This window comes from Delphinapterus leucas, chromosome 9 (assembly GCF_059928025.1).
Source record: "Delphinapterus leucas isolate spDelLeu-1000000601 "Yukka" chromosome 9, BTC_Dleu_Yukka2, whole genome shotgun sequence".
Lineage (NCBI taxonomy): Eukaryota > Metazoa > Chordata > Mammalia > Artiodactyla > Monodontidae > Delphinapterus > Delphinapterus leucas.
The window spans coordinates 107,993,371-108,006,393 of record NC_143137.1 but is presented as its reverse complement, the minus strand read 5'-3'; the positions used below and the strand labels follow the sequence as shown (position 1 = coordinate 108,006,393).

The 13,023-nt window shown below is 36.5% G+C and overlaps 1 protein-coding gene across 9 annotated transcripts in view; it reads right to left on the bottom strand.

Moving 5' to 3' along the window:
• Nucleotides 1–13,023, bottom strand: part of LOC111170797 (uncharacterized) — a 77,534-nt gene that overhangs the window by 37,604 nt on the left and 26,907 nt on the right. The window lies entirely within an intron of this gene.

Sequence of the window (13,023 nt, the reverse complement as noted above, 5' to 3'; positions counted from 1 at the left end):
TGGTTGCTTTTATCATGTACTTGCAGGATAGAAAGCAGAGAGAAAAATAGCTCCAAAGAGTTGGACAGTTACATTATCATTGATTTTCGAGTGACCACCAATTAAAGGGCATGCTTAGCAGCTAGAAATGAGGACCTCATTAGATGACTACAAGAGCCAGACACTTTCAAAACTTTCCCCTAAACTCTCAGTTCCATTTTCATTTCATGAAGAGACAGCTTGGGAAGTCAGAGGTCACACTCTTGTATGTCCACAACAGGGATGATTTAAGGCACTGGTAAGCTCCTGCTGAGCTGCCACCTAAGGTCATACGACTGTGAATCATGGCAGGATATAATGACTTGGGCAACATTCTTTCCTGCAAATACGTACAAGATGGATGATGAATAGTATTGAAGTATAATATATGGCGCCGATCATGAATTTAAATTCCCTCAGAAATGGAGGAGAAACAATTAGCAAAGGGCATTCTTGACTTCGTTGAGCAGCAATGCCTCTCTGACTCCTGAGACACTCATTTTCAGCAGTCAGGCCACAAGATGTGTCTTCAATTTCTGCAAAATCTAGTTCTAGCTAGATTTTGGGAACTAATGGGAACATGATCTTAATGGATGTCTCATGTTTCTCATGCAGTGTGGCTGTGGAATTTTACGGGATGGAGTCAACAAAAAAGACAGGTCCTTTTTTACAGCATTCTTTATATCTGTTCAATCTTGTCACTACCATAGTGTCCTACTAAAAGGACGTTTCAGGGACTGTGTGAGGCCTGGTACAGTGCGTTTTTATAGTCAGAGTGGGTCAGCGGATGGAGAATCACATGAGAGAAAACAAGAGGATGAGGTGCTATTCCTGGCTCCAGCTTCACCTCAGAGAATGAACTTGGCAGAAGCACTTAACCTCACTTTGAATCTTTGAACCTCAGTTTTCTCATCTGTGAAATGAGGAAAGAACATCTGCCCCTTTGCTCCCTCTCAGGATTGTTGGAGGATTAAACAGATCAGGGCTATAACCTGAAGTACAGTGAACTCATGAGGAAAAAAATTAGACATCACTTAACTGTATAATATTCTTTTTAATCATTACTAATTTCCAAAGGTGAAGAAAACCTTGTTGAAAAAAAATATGTAAGCTGATTGTTTTTCTGGAAACAAAATAAAGGCTCAACTAGCAACCCTGCATTATAAAAGAGAACCTGAAATGCACATTCCAAATCTACTTCGAGACAGAAAGACCCCCAAATTCCTTCCAGTTTCCTAAGATTTTTCCACTATAATTTTTTTTCGTTATTGTCTTCTTCATAAAATGTTAGTTATATTTTGGGGTTTTGCTATTGCATAGTTTAGCATATATAAGGAAATCGTCTTTCCAATTCACTAATAAAAAGGGAGTACAGGAGAGAAGGAAGAGAGGGAAGAAGGAAGGAATAAATAGAGAACAAACCCACGTGGCTAGAAGAAACTGACCTGAGAAGACAAAACAATTCATAATTTAAAATACTATATAATACAAATGAAGTTAAAGATGTGTTTGCCCAGAAGAGGACTGACTTGAAGTAAACTGATACGATTTTCTGGATAACACCCTGTATTTCCCTGCTTTAGTGAAACAGTCACTCATAGAAGAGCTCTATCTACAGGGAAATTATGAAAGAAATAATCTTCATTTCTCCATGATTCTTTAAAACCAAATTGGACTTTATTCCTTCTTATTTCTCTCTCAAACTCCACTCTTTGACATAGAAAATAGCATTCTGGAATGACTTAGAATTAGAGATCAGTCAATATTTCATGATTTTAAGGTTCTTCACTATGAACAATGTGAATTTGGACCCAATAATCCTAATCCTAGCTTTTTCTTTAGCTCTATAGTTCTATTAGGCCATGTTGTTAGAGCACTGTTTACACTTATTGCCAATAGTCTCTGGATTGGAGGTCAAACTGTTACTTACCTTCTTCAGCATACCCTTCAATGATTAAATGCCCCCAAGGACTTTTGAGAATCATTTTCATCTTGTAAATATTTTTAAATTGACATCTTAACTTTATAGTTGCTTCCCCTGTGAGGGAAAGAGACTAGGGTGATGGAGGGTTTTTGCTTCTTACTTTGTATTTTTTCAAGTACTTATTACTTTTTAAATTAAAATCAAGGAACCAGCACAAGAATGCTAGTAAGGTGTGAGTGAGATGTAATGCTTGGTGTGCATAAGGGTTCAATAGTCCACTGTGAGAGTGCAGCCTTTTGAACAACCTCAGTGATAAGTGGGAACCACTTGTCCAAGACTATTTTATTTAAGATGCAATACTCATTTCTATCCCCTTCAATACATTTTAAGTACCCCAAGCTAGAATAATGGGGCTAGAGGTGCAAGAAGAATATTATACCAAACAGGGGCAATATAAAAAAACATTACAATCAAATTTTCCTTATTAAAAATATGTCAAAAACCTAAATACACTATTATTCCACGGAGTTTTAAGATATATTAAAAACATTGTGATAGGATGTTTCAAAAATTATGGTACAATCCCCTTCTGACACCCTCATTCCTGAGTCACCACTTCAGCAGGACTGCGCTTTGGCATACGCAGCCCACATGATGAGACAATAGCAAAAGAGCTTGATGGTTCAGTTGCCGAGGACTAGCCCACTAGGTTCTGAAGACAAGTGGACCAGGTGCTCCCACTGTCCATGCCAACCACCAAACCTGTGAGTGAGGCTGTCTCAGACCAGCTCTCACTCAGCTGATCCATCAGTTGACTAAAACTGCATGAAGGAGCCCAGATAAAACCAAAAGTAAACACTACCCAGATGAATCCAGTCCCAAATTGCCAAGTAACTGCTATTTTAAGCCACTAAGTTTTTTGTTGTTGTTGTTTTGTTTTTTATATCTTTACTGGAGTATAATTTCTTTACAACGGTGTGTTAGTTTCTGCTTTATAACAAAGTGAATCAGTTATACATATACATATGTTCCCATATCTCTTCCCTCTTGTGTCTCCCTCCCTCCCACCCTCCCTATCCCACCCCTCTAGGTGGTCACAAAGCACCGAGCTGATCTCCCTAAGCCACTAAGTTGTGAGGTGGTTTGTAATACAGCAAAAGCTAATCTATACTCTAATACGATTTGGTCAAGTGGGTTTATCCTTGAGAATGCAAGGTTGGTTCAGTATTGGCCAATCAATTCATGTGATTCACTGTATTCGTTAAAAAAAAGGAGAAAATCATATCATTCTTTTTAGATAGAGGAGATAAAAAGCATCCCATGAGGTTCAAAATCTATTGGGTAGGGTAAATTTTATAAAACTAGATCCAAATAATAACTATCTTTCCTTGATAAAGGCTATACACCAAAAATACATGGCACATGTCTATACTAACAAAAATTATTATACTACTAATTTTTTTAAAAACTTAGCATTTCCTTTAAGGAGAGAATTGAGATAAAGATTTCTAACATTACTGGTCTATTGGAACTGACCTTTTTGGAGCTGTGTATTGAGAGAAATAGAAAGAGAGAGAAGGTTTAGAAGAATATAGATAAAAATGTCATATTTATAGATTGTTTTGATTATGTATTTCATTGGAAACAAAGGGAAACCAATAAGCTATTAAATCTAAGAAAAGAGCTCAACATAGGGGCTGGAAAAAAATTAATACACCAAAATCAATTGTGTTCCTCCATAGCATCAATATCTAGATACAACACAAGATGAATTTACCATAGTAACAAAATCTATAGAGAGTATGGGGTTTCACCTAATAAATTATGCAGAAAATCTTCATAATGAAAACTTTATTAGAGGACACATGAGTAAAAGAAATATATATCACAGGTATGGATGAGATGACTTGCTATAAAAATATAAATGTCCTTATATTAATCTATAAAATTAAATGCAACTGTAATAAAAGGCCAAGCTTTTTTTTTTTTTTTTTGAGGGACAGCATAAAAAAGTGATTCTAAAACGTATCCGGGGGACTTCCCTGGTGGCGCAGTGGTTGAGAATCTGCCTGCCAATGGAGGGAACATGGGTTCAATCCCTGGTCCAGGAAGATCCCACATGCCACGGAGCAACTAAGCTGGTGCACCACAACTGCTGAGCCTGCACTCTAGAGCCCACGAACCACAACTACTGAAGCCCACGAGCCTGAAGCCTGTGCTCCGCAACAAGGGAAGCCACTGCAATGAGAAGCCTGTGCACCACAACAAAGAGTAGCCTCCTGCCCCATCCCTCGCTGCAACTAGACAAAGCTCACACGCAGCAATGAAGACCTAATGCAGCCAAAAGAAAAAAAAAGAGCAGATTGCTCTATCTCCTATACAAAATTAAAATAAAATAAAATAAAATAAAATGTATCTGGAAGAATAAAGTTCTCCATATAGCTAAGGTAGTTTTGAAAAATAAGCTCAAAATGGAGAATGTGCCCTATACATTAAGATGTATTGGGAAGTCATGATGGATAAGAACTGTGTGATGCCCTTGGAAGAAATGGCAAACAAGAAAACAAATCAAACAGGTGGCCTAGAAATAGAGCTATATACAGATAGGAAGTTGGCACATGAAAGAGATGGAATCATAGTCCAATGGAGGAAGCTGAATTACAGCTTTTGGGGAAACAGTCTCATTTTGAAAAGAGATATGAGACTGGATCTTAACCTAGTGATATCACTTATGTTGTACCCAGTCCTATATAGCTCACCTAATCTTCACAAAAAAATCCACAAGGCATAAACTATTATCCTCATTTTACAGGTGGAAAAACCGAGGTATGAGAGATAAAATGACTAGCCTAAGAAGTACATGGTGGAGCTGGAACTTAAACCCCACAGAAATCATTCTATTAACCATTATGTTATATAATTCCACCTAATGTACAAAACTAAAATACAATAGTTTTAATATCTAAATGTGAAAAATAAAATCTAGAGAGAATAAAAGAAATTGCTAGGTAGTATATTTGTGATTTCAGGGTAAGAGATGAAATAGATCTTTGAAAAATAAAGAAGCATACATTGTATGAAGCAAAAGTGATGAATTTAACTATATTAAAATTATAAATTTATTAATATAAAAAATCTGATTTAAAAAAATGGGCAGAAGAGCTGAATAGACATTTTTCCAAAGAAAACATACAGATGGCCAACAGGCACATGAAAAGATGCTCAACATCACTAGCCATCAGGGAAATGCAAATCAAAACCACAATGAGAGATCACCTCACACATGTCAGAATGGCTATCATAAAAAAGAACAAAACTAACAAGCCTTGGCGAGGATGTGGAGAAAAGGGAACCCTGGTACACTGTTGGTGGGAATGTTAACTGATGTAGCCACTAGAGGGGTGGGATAGGGAGGGTGGTTACACAAGAGGAAGAAGATATGGGGACATATGTATATGTATAGCTGACTCACTTTGTTATAAAGCAGAAACTAACACACCATTGTAAAGCAACTATACTCCAATAAAGATGTTAATAAAAACAAAAACAAAACAGAACAACCATATAATCCAGTAATTCCACTCCTGGGTATATATCTGAAGAAAACAGAAACACTGATTTGAAAAGATGCATGCACCCACATCCAGTGTTTATAACAGCGTTGTTTACAATAGCCAAGATATGGAAGCAACCTAAGTGTCCATCAACAGATGAATGAATAAAGAATACGTGCCATATATACACAATGGAACACTGCTCAGCCATAAAAAATGATTAAATTGTGCCATTTGCAACAACATAGATGGACCTGGAGGGTATTATGCTTAGTGAAATAAGTCAGACAAAGACAAATACTGTAATGATATCACTTATAAGTAGAATCTAAAAAATAAGACAAATGAATGAATACAACAAAACAAACAGATTCACAGATATAGAAAACAATCTAGTGGTTACCAGTGGGGAGAGGGAAGCGAGAGGGGCAAGATACAGACTGGGAATTAGGAAGTGCAGACAACTATGTATAAAATAAATGAGATAAAAGGATATATTGTAGGGCATGGGGAATATAGCCAATATTTTATAATAACTTTCAATGGAGCATAATCTATAAAAATATTGAAACACCATGTTGTACACCTGAAATTAACATAATACTGTAAATCAATTATACTTTAATAAAAAATTAGAATTTTATGTACAATAAAGGATACCAAAGTCAGACTGAAAAACAGTTGATGGGTAGAAGACATATACATTATCTAAAACCCAATAAAGGACTCAAAATCTGAATACAAAAACTTTTACATCTCGAAAGACACAGAATACTCAATAGAAAAATGAGTGAAGGTCATGATAGGCAATTCATAGAATGGAAAACATGAATAGCAAGAAAGTATATGAAGACCTAACTTTTCTAGAATCAGAGCAATGCAGAATTAAAACATCTTACTTCATATGAATCCATACATGCCAAATTTCCAGAAGTTAAAATGCAAATTATGCTGTGGAGCAACTACGCCTGCGCACCACAACTACTGAGCCTGCGCTCTAGAGCCTGGGAGCCACAACTACTGAGCCCACGCGCCTAGAGCCTGTGCTCTGCAACAAGAGAAGCTACTGCAATGAGAAGCCTGCGCACCGCAACGAAGAGTAGACCCCTCTCGCTGCAACTAGAGAGAGCCTGAGTGTAGCAACGAAGACCCAATGCAGCCAAAAATAAATAAATTGATTACTTTTAAAAAATGCAGATTAACAGCATGTGGTGACAAAGGATATGGCAAGAGAGAAATTCCAAGTATTGCTGGTGAGGGGAAAATGGTACAGCTATTCTGGGGAGGAATCTGTGAAATAAGGCATGTATATGACTTCTACCTCAGCCATTCCACGGCTGCACTGTTACTCTGCACTGTTACTCAAGGGGACATGTGGAAAGAGTGTATTAATGCTTTATGGTGGACATAAAGTGTTGAAAATAGCCTAAGTATGTATCACCAGGGTAATGGATAAGCAGAACATGGTATTAACATATGGTGGAATATTAGACAGTGGCCAGAAGCAATCATTTCTATGAAGCAACATAGACAAATTTTAAAACAATAATTTTGTGTAGAAAAAATAAAAGAATAGGATGTGATTTTTAGTCGATACTAGTTTTGCAAAAATTAGAAAATACAAGACAATTCGGTATTTCAAATATATACATATGTTTAAAATAACTATGAAAGGTGAGTTGGGAAATTACATATTAAATGGCCCAAATGGTGCTATATAGGGGAAAATAAAGGAAATAAATCTGGCGGAGGAACCTCAGGGCCAAAACCAATCTTAAAAGTATTAGAAAATTGAGTGACCATACACACTGATGATAGAGTGACATGAACTGAGGCATATGGTCCCTTTTGAGTAAATGCCTTAAATACAAACTAAAAAAATAATGTCATAAGATTTACAAGCACTATAAAAATATTTAGCATTATTGCAGTAGATAGTAGAAATATATAACCTTTCAACTTAAATAAAAACAAGACTGATGAAATATCATCTTTGTTCCCATGTCATCCATGCTAAGGAAGAAATAATAAATCAGCTTTTAAGATAGAATTTTTTACAATGAGAGATTAAAAAAACAAAGAAAAAGAAACCCTGTTTATCCCATGAAGGGAGAAAAAAACAATTTGAAAAGTCAGAGTAGAACTCTCTGAGGACAATATTTAACATCAATTTTTGTAAAACAGAATTTTAAGAAGCTGGTTTTGAATTGTTTATAAAGTTTCTAATTAGCATGCTGAGGAAATACAGGGTCCATCTTAATCCAGAAGCAAATAAAAAGTTCTGACTCTTAAAATTCTAGGCTCTAGAGTAGGTGCGTGCTGGTGTGCTGTTGTGTATGTATGTGTGTGTGCACATTTGCTGTGTGTTTTCAATAAACTCAAGAGTACATAACGGTGTATGTTATTACATTGTAACAATTCTTGAGCAAGTCTAACTGAAGGTCAGTAGCAAACAAGTAGATGCCGCTTAGGTGGCCCCCCAAACTCTCAGGTAATGCGCAGATCTGGCTTGGCAATCATGTTCTGCTTTTAGACATAATGCATTTTCATGTTCTTGTTAGCACTGAAAGACTAACTTGAATATTCTGCAACTGATGAAATGGACAACAGAGCAGTAACCTAGAGTTTACAAGTATTTGGGGCAGTAAAACTTTAGTTCTAGATTTAACTTGGATTTTAGTCCTAATTTAACTTGGATTTTCTACAACGCATTTTTTTTTCTATAAACTGGAGGTATATACCACCATAATCCTAAAAAACCTGTGACTTTGGGCTTCAGGGCTCTAAGCCTTCTCTCTAAGTGACTGAAAGGTACAACTGGATATTAGACCCGTCTAAAAATTGTCCTTTTCTGTCCTCACATACAAGGGTTCAGCTTGATTTCTGGATAGCTGTCATTAAAAAAAAAAAATGTGCAAAGAGCTAATGCCTTTTGCTACAAGACAAAACAATTTCTCCTGGACATGCAGTAATAGGAGGCAATGCCATGTGTTGGAAGCATGCACATATTTTATGATAGATATTAATCTGGAGGTTAACAGCTAGGTGCTCTGGTTGAAGTAGTTTATTTCAAACATACATATAATGTTAACCCACTTTGTAACAAAGCCTTCAACATTTCATATGCAAATTCGTTTTTCTTTCTAGTTTAAGCCCAAGGAAATCCCTATAAATCTTGTCTCCAAAGAGAAAATATAAAGAATTCATAAGATTAAAGAGTTCTTATCAATTGTATAAAAAACTAGAAATGTACTAACTAGACAAAAATGTAGACGTCTAAGAGAACGTCCAACAAATAGAAAAGTAGAGCACTGCACTGAGATTGCAATCCTGAGAAAAATACATTATTTCTAAATGAAGAAGTAAAAGGAGATAGTATAAATTGAAGCCAGAAGAAAAATTTAAAACCTACAAAAATACGAGTCAATACAAAGTTAAAAACCCATTAATTTTACTATATACCCAAAGGCTTCACAAAAGATCTCATGAATATCACAAATCAAAATAAAACAAACAAAAGCCAGAAATCTTGTTTTCCCCAAATTGTACTACTACCTGCTTACTGCTTCAGTGGTAAGAAGAAAAATTACCTTCAAACAGTTAAATTGTATACCTACTTATATTTTAACTCTTAGGTGGATTTGTTATATAATATATATGATCTTTAAAGAAAACTTGTTGATTGTTTATTTTGGCATCTGTTAGGAAATTCCTATTTAATTAGATAAATCTCCTTAGATAACTCTTAAATAAAAATAGATGCAAATATAGTATGTTTCATATCATTCATTTTAGACCTCTAAGAGTTGGAAAAGCTCAACCTGGAGAAGAAACTAGTTTTATTGAGGGAAGAAACTACTTTCCAGTTTAGAAGAGGAGGGATTATCCCATTTCTGTAGAGGAAGCAATCAGAAAGATACAAAAAGAATGATCCTTGCCTACTGCTAAGGCCAGAACTACTGTGAATATTGTACCAGATCTTGTAAAAACAGCCACTGTGCTGGCACTCACAGGCCTGGGTCATGGTGTGTTCAACAATAAAACTTTCTTCCAAAGGATGGAACTCCTTTGGGCCAAAAAGCTTTCACCTGCATTATTCCATTAACCTCACTGTTTTGTTATGGGAAATGTGTTTATTTTTTGAAATGACATTGAAATATATCCTTAAAAGAACACTTTAGGTCTCAACAAGATTCTCTTCTCTTTCAGCCAACACATTACCTTTTAGAAATCAACAGTCTACTTCTTTCTTTAAATCATCACATTTCAAAGCTGTAGCAGCTAATAAATGTTAATGTGATTTTTCCAAAACTGCAATCTCCCTAAATTTCTATGCTGTCTTCTTTATCCTGTCTTTTCAAGGTAAAGGTATCTTTCCAGTTTTCTTAGCATTATCAGGATTATGGATTTTGTTCATTGTTAAAGTTCGTTATTTATGGACATAAGTTAATGTAAATGCAAAAATATCTCGTATTATTCACAAGCTGGCTGACTTAAATCACTCTCTCTTAAAACAACTTTACTGCTCTCCAATCTGTTCAAATGCACGGAAATATAAATTCAGGATGATATGGCTTTTCTGCAATGCTTTCTTTTCAGGCTGCAGTCTACATGACAGCGTTATATCTTATCCTTGCTGCTGTTGTTGTTCAATCTATAAAATCTCTCTTGAAGACCCCCAAAACAGCTTGTAATTTAAACTTTTACAAGTTTGGTGACTTTTACTTTGGTGACTCACTGTTTTACTTTTACTTTTACTTTGGTGACTCACTGTTTTCAAATTGCCATCTCTGACCATATCCCCCTTCCAGCGGAATTTATGCAGACTCTTAACCCATAATTGCTTTACTCTTTACCTCTATTTCTGGGTTCTTAAATTAACTGTTACATCAGTGTGCTTCATTACTCAAATTATTTTTTCTTAGGAACTTTTCCTGGAAGTAAGTTCATGCTATTTTTGACAAGCAAACATTTGACTTCTGAAAGAATTCTTATGGAAATGGGTTTATATCCCAAATGCACCACCAAAAATCTTTGTGACCTTGCATAAACGTCCCTTACCATTTCAGGTGCTATCTTTACTTGACTCCAAAGTGAACTGATTAAAACTATGAGCATCTAGCTGTTATGCACTTTTGTCTCAGTTTGGTCAGTGAAACTCTCAAAAATCCATCAGATTTTCATTATTTTTATCATTAGCCTGTTTGTATAAAATAAGTTACCATTTATGGAGCCAGTGTTCTCCTTTATTCCGGCATCCAATCATTGTAAATATTTCTCATGGACACATTGTTAGAAGGCCTATGAATAACCTGGCCTCTTACTGATTCTCCCTTTTGGAGTCTTACTAGCCAGACTTCCCCAATAACTTTCAGAGAGAGTTTTCCCCCTTTCCGGGTCTTCTTTTTGACTTCTATACGCCATAGAACTTTCAAAAGTCATCACACCAATACTAATATTACCACATACCCTCCAAAAAGCTCCAAGCTGTTTATGCCTATTCATTAAGTTAATACTTTATCAAAACTTGTCCAATTAAGTAGTTTTAGCACAGATATTTTACACATTTTAGCACAGACATGCTCTGTTTAAGGCTGACAGATCCATTAGGAATTAACTTTCTGGTACATTTTCCCTCTGACATTTTCCTCACAACTGGGTTTCCTCATAACCGAGCCATCAGTTATCTCTTGCCTATAGAAAGGCACATAAGAGAAAAGAAAGCTAAGTGAGAAAAGATATGTAAATAGACTAGCACAATATTGGACACATAATAAGTATTCAATAAATGATAGCAAGTATTCTTACCCTTATCCTCACATTAGTTTATATGTATTAAAAACTGATTACTGGACTCAACTCTTACTTCCATTGCTCATTAGATCCTCACAGAAACCTTGGAGGAAGCAAGGTTTTATCCCCATTTTACAGGTTGGGAGACTGCAGCCTAGAGGGCTTAAGTACCTTAACTGAAGTCATATAGTCAAGAAATAAACCTATATTTGTCACAATCAGTTGCCCATGCTTTGACGTGACACCATCACCCATCATTTACCCAGCTTCACCAAGGTACTACTAAATTTTTTACTCTTATTCTCTTCTCTTTGCTTCATACTGCCATTGTCACCAGCCCACTCAAATTCACTTTTAATTTTCCAATGTTAATGAAGGGAGTAGAAGGTGGAAATTGAGGTTAAAGGAGGAAACTTTAATGTTATTCAAGGATGACTTCATCTTAACTTTCAGCCTTCGTCTACCCATTCTCTGCTCCAGTCACACGCAGAGTATTTGCTATCTCTTCCATAAGTCTTGACTTTTCTTGTCTTTATGCCACTTTTCTTTTCTCCATTTGCAATGAATCTCCCTTTCCCTTGGTTCTTCACAATTTCTTATTCCATACTCTCCATTAAAATTCAAATCTACCTTTAAAGCCCAACTCATATACCAGTTCTGTCCTACAGTCTCCTGGATCTGCCAAGTCAGAACTAACCACTTACTCCTCCATGCTCCTGCAATGGCAATGATGTTAGAAGGGCGAGTGATTTTACAGCTCGCTCACCACCTGTGGGAAATATGTCCTATTTGCCCTTCCACATCCTTTCTCCACCCAACTCTATATGGATGGCTTGCATGGCCTATCTTAGTAAGTGTCCTTGCTCTGGCTTCTGTTTGGCTCACCAATGAAGAGTACCAATAGAAGATTGTAGGGAATGAAGGAGGGGAGTGAAGTTAGGGTATTAATTCTTGCCAAATTGCTGGGAGTTGGCCACATCCCCCAACTAACGTATAGTGCTTCTCTGTGGGGCGTCACAGCATCTTTGGGGAGGACTCTCTCTCCAGCAAGGCTTCCTTTCTCTTTCATCTCCTATAAAGTAGCCACACTTTTACTGAACCCAGGGCACTACACTATCTCTTGATTCTCTACATTGGGCTCAATTTATCCTTATTGATGTACCCCTGATTTCCTGCTGAGACCCTGTCTGATGAACTTCATAATATGCTCTTCTAAGCTGTTAATTTTACAAACCACATTATTACACTTATTAGAAGAATGTCTTCAGGACATGTCAGTAAGCTCTGATTGATGATAATGGTAAACAGCTAGAACTTATGGAACATAAAGTATGCTTTGGTTACTCTCTTGAGTACACCGTGTGCATTATTCTAATTAATTAAAATCACTATTAGCTAAGCAAGGCACACAGATGCTAAGAGGTTCCCAGAAGTAACTTGCTCGTGGTCACTCCAGTGTCTCAGTAGTGTTTAGGACTCAGATCTGTCCAAAGCCTAAACCTTAAGTTCTAGGTCTAAGCAGTGGGTCTCCAACTTGAGTATGCATCAGCATCACCAAGAGAGCTTGCTGAAACAGGTAGTGGGCCCCAACCCCAGAGGGTCCAAGTCTGTAGGCCTGGAGCAGGGCCCAAGACTTTCATTTCTAAAAATTCCTACGTGCAGCTGATGTGCTGCTCTGGGTACCAGACTTTGAGAACCACTAGTCCAGGCATTTTAGGTCCAGAATTTCAGGTG